Source organism: Pteropus vampyrus, unplaced genomic scaffold (assembly GCF_000151845.1).
Source record: "Pteropus vampyrus isolate Shadow unplaced genomic scaffold, Pvam_2.0 Scaffold245, whole genome shotgun sequence".
NCBI classification, from domain to species: Eukaryota; Metazoa; Chordata; class Mammalia; order Chiroptera; family Pteropodidae; genus Pteropus; species Pteropus vampyrus.
The window spans coordinates 748,935-753,459 of record NW_011889026.1 but is presented as its reverse complement, the minus strand read 5'-3'; the positions used below and the strand labels follow the sequence as shown (position 1 = coordinate 753,459).

The 4,525-nt window shown below is 55.1% G+C and overlaps 1 protein-coding gene across 1 annotated transcript in view; it reads left to right on the top strand.

Annotated features, from left to right (window-relative positions):
- The window catches only part of LOC111729085 (cortexin-2-like), a 34,024-nt gene that overhangs the window by 6,729 nt on the left and 22,770 nt on the right, over nucleotides 1-4,525 (top strand). The window lies entirely within an intron of this gene.

The window sequence follows — 4,525 nt, the reverse complement described above, 5'->3', positions numbered from 1 at the left end:
CTCGCTCCTCCACGCTCCGCCATGAGCACACGGGGTCCGCAGCGCCCACCCACCCAGCCTGATTCATTCACGCACTGAATCATCGTCTCGGGGGACATCCACGATTTGAGCATTCCGTGCACAGGAAAAGCAGAAGTCAGTCACCGCCCCGACTCCCAAGTTACTCATGCTCTGGAGGGGAACACGGTCCGGCAAAATATAATTCTGACGCCGTGGGATGAGGAACGGACATGTGAAAACTAAGCGCTCGCTCCCTGAACGCAGAGGAAGAGCCACTCACCTGCCCGGTCCCGCGGGGTGAGCATTCATGCAAACTGCATCGTTCACTCACACATAACCTCACAAGCTAAGATTCTCTCCGTCCCACAGGGAAGGAACGGAAGCTCGGGGAAGGGAAATGACGCCTGTAAGGACACACAGCCCCTAAGGACAGGCCCAGGCTGGCATCGAGTTTCCCAGCTGATTCCGGCCCCCTGCTCCCTGGGTGGCGGGGCCTCTGCCCAGGCTCTTCCATGCTTTGTGGCACCGATCCTAAGAGACAGCAAGGGGGCCCAAGCCAAGCCGTCCGACTTTGCTTCGAGGGACAGCACTCCACTTTTTGAGAGATGCAGAGAGAGGATGGAAATTCTTTTTCCGAATTAAATCCACATTTTTTTTTAAGTGATAAAAGAGTTTATGCAAAATAATATCCTTCTCTGCTCACTGGCCTCAGACATGTGCCGGGCAGGACTGGAAATGGCCTGCCCATGAGTCCCAGCTTAAACCTTTGACCAGCTGCGTCACCTTGGGCCACTCACGTCAGTGAGCGCCCCCAAACCCTGAGATTTAACGACAGGCTCCTCCAGCCGGGCTGAGCAGACGTCAGCACACAGCTGCTCGGCTCCCCAGCCTGCCAGATTTTTTACATCCCTCCTACGACCCGTTTCCTTCCTTATAATCCTTGTTCTTTTCTCATGGATTTCTCGAAATGGGCCAGCTCTGACCCGTCACCCTCTCCGCTCCGGCCCCTGCCCCACAGCTGTCCTGAGCAGAACCTTCCCGGCCTCCGTGTGCTGCCCGCTTCCCCACTCCCACGTGCGGGAAGATCTGGCACCACAAGACACGCATGAGATCAGGACAGGGTCCGGTCCGTGTCTCATGCAGGAGTGGCAGCCTGCAGGCCCGCTCCCAGATTCGAAGACAAGATATCGACCCATGGAAGACGCCTGCGATGGGAAAATACCCAGAAGTCGGCACAAAGAAGGGAGGCCTAGCCCAGCCGTGCGTCTGGAAGCCTCCGGTCTCTCCTTCCTCAGCTGCCGTGATGTTACAGAGAGACAGGCCTCGTACCCAAAGCTCTGGGCAAAAGGGGCCAGAACAGAGCTTATGCTTCTGGGTCATGGAGAAAAGCTGCCAAAATGTGATTAAGCTTTTTGAGTTAGAACTTAATAAAAAATGCCTCTGCGATCGGTTTCCATGGTTGTCCGGTGAATAGAGAGAATACAATTATGGGAAACACAAAAGGCGGCTCAGAGCTCCGGGAAGGACACAGGGCGTATTCCTTCTACTATTCGCGCGCGTGGTTTTATGCCACGGACCCGCTCAAAAGTCTGGAAGATGCTGGCGGGAGCATTTTCCTCCCAAATCCTGAGCAGGTTTGAACCTTCTAAGGAAAGACAAGACCTGGATCTTGAGGAAGATGTGACTCCCCACCAGGGAGCTTACCGCGTCTTCCGAGACGGCTGGCTTGGAGAAGACAGTGGGCAACGGTGCTCTCGCGGGCTCCGAGGTCTGAGCAGACTTCGTTCTCGGGGTCTCTGGCCCTGGGGAAGGTCCCACTGCTGTTTCCGTTTCTCCTCTTGGCCCCCCAGCCCGGCAGGCAGCTATGGAGCAGGACCTGGGGTGGACGAGACGTGGGAGGTAGGTGGGCGGTAAAGGTCGCCGGGCTAGGTGGCCATGTGGACGAGTGAAGAAGGCTGAGTTCAAGTCCCACCTGCTCCTTCCTTCCCCAGGGGCTGCCTCCCAGTCCCTTCTCTCTTCCTGCACCTGCTCCACTTGTGAGTCCTGTCCCCTTGCCCTGAGATGACAGGCAGACAGAGTTCCAAGCTCCTTAACCTCTCTGTGCCTCAGTTCCCTCATCGGTAAGACGGGGGTGACAGGAGTAAGTACTGGAGTTTGTTAAGAGGACTAAGGCGCTAACACGTGAAAAGCGTCTTAACTGAGCTCTAGTTTGTCTGTGACTGTTTCGGTAACCCCTTCACTTACATCTAAGAGTGTCCTCACTCTGTCACAGCCAAACAGGGCGTCCGTCCCACACCCCCCACGCCCTGGTCCTTGCCCACGGGTCCTCTGGCATCCATCCAGGTACTCTGGCTGGATTTCCCACCTTCTAATAGCATCATAGTTTCGCAGTTCCCACGGGGTCCTGCATCCAGCTGGATGGAACCTCGCAGGTGGGTGCGGGGGGTCAGCTGCACACATGCATCGGCAGGGCCAGCACCACTGGAACCAACCCCGGGGATGCGGTGGGAGGGCGGTGGGCGGGATTGGAGCCTCTTCCACCCCCTGCCACCGGCCCCGATTACCAAGACCACCATCTGCCATGGGGCCAATAGGACAGAGGCAAAGCCGGTGGCCGCAGAGGGAAAAGCCCAGGACTGGACCTCGTGAGACCTGGCCACAGCCACTCTGGGCAGCGCTCATGGCCAGAGGCAGGAGACAGCGTAGGGTCGTGAGCATCATGTGTCCTGACGATGACCCAGGGTAGTCAGGACACACGCATCCCCGAATGTGTGCAGGCAAGAGGCCCTGGGTTGTACACGCAGAGAAGACAGAGCACAGAAGCCACCGTGTCCTTTGACACGAGTGTCACGAAACCCTCACGAGGACCCTCTGAGACGAGGAGCTGGTGGGAAATGCTGTGTTCTCTTAGACCCTGGGATGCAAATAAGAAATAACTGACTGTGTCTGAATAGTTCTATGTACATGTAATGCACGTCTGAGCAGGCGTGAGCATTGGTATGTGTTTCTTAGGGCCCCCCTCCCAGAGGCGGGCCATGACTTCTAGGGTCTCGAAGGAGAGAGGCAGTGGAGGCCCCGTGTCCAGAAGCACTGGCTGCGGCTTCCGTTCCTGGGCTACGCACAAGCACCGGGCAGATCAGTGATGATAGACAGACAGACGGACTGACAAATGCAAGGAGGTAGAAATGAAGAGAGAAATGAAAAAACACCCATTAGTACGTTGGGGATGGGGCCGGAGACAGAGCCGGGGAGAGAGGTGGGGAGAGGCAGGCAAACCGAACGAGAATTCAAATGAGCAGTTAAAACAGTGTCCTTGGTAACTGCAGCATAATCTCATTCACGCAAACGGGGTGTGCACGTGCGTGTGTGTGCACATGTGTGTGTGTGTGCATGTGCATGTGTGCGTGTGTGTGCGTGCATATGTGTGTGCGTGCATGTGTGCACGTGTGCGTGCATGCGCGTGTGTGCGCGTGTGCATGTGTGTGCGCGTGTGTGTAGGGAGACAGACAAGAATGATGACAAAAAGGTAATGGTGACTTTCTCAGGTCATCGGATTTCAGCGACTTTCATCATTTTATACTGTTTTGTACTGTTTCATTTTTTTTCTCCCAACAAACATGGATTATTTACATGTTTGTTGGGGTGGAGGGGAAAATCTATTTTCACCGAGGAAATGAAAGAACCCATTTATCACTTTTATCAGCTTTACATATTGTAGCGGAACAGAAGGTTTTATTTGAAAAAAGCGTTGTGCAAAGCACCGCCCTGAATAATACTGCCTCCCTCCCCACCCCAACCCCACGGGATTCCGGAAGAACAGATTAATATCTCTGTTTGCAGCGGGGGAAATGAGATTTTAAAAAACGCATAAGCAATTGTTTTTTGAATTAAAACACATTGAAATTTATAATTTACAGGACAGACTACCACGGGCAGCCACAGGGGGCATCCAGCTCATGGATGATTTTATTAGGCTCACACGGCGCTGAAAAAATGAATTAGTTCACAACATACAAGATCAGAGCTCTCTTAAAATCTTTGGAGATCAGCTTTCTCCAAACTCCTGGCAGTACGGGGCCCACTTTCCCACATGAAAAAAATCACGCAGAGTCCAGTGGTGGCTGTCCCCCTTGGCTGGGACTCATGGTCTCCAGCTCCCACACTTGACCTGGACCCTCCATCGTGACACCTGCCTGGTACCTGCCATCATTCTAAGTGGCTGCCCTGATTTACTGTGATACGAGGGACAGGGAGGGCCAGAGGGGGGCTCTGGGCTCACTCTGACCGCTCAGGCAATGAGTGAACCAGAACCAGAGTCGGTGGCTCCACTCCCGTGGGACCTAAGATCTCCAGGTAGGTGGAGCCACGTTCCCAAACGAGAGCTGCAGGGGCAGCACCCAAGCCCACGCGGCCGGCCATGCGATCTGTGTGGCCTTCAACGGCAAGGATGCTCGTCTGCCCCCAAGGGTGGCCAGCACGACCTTGAGGGTCACACACACAGTGTGAGCCCGGCCTGGCCGGCCCC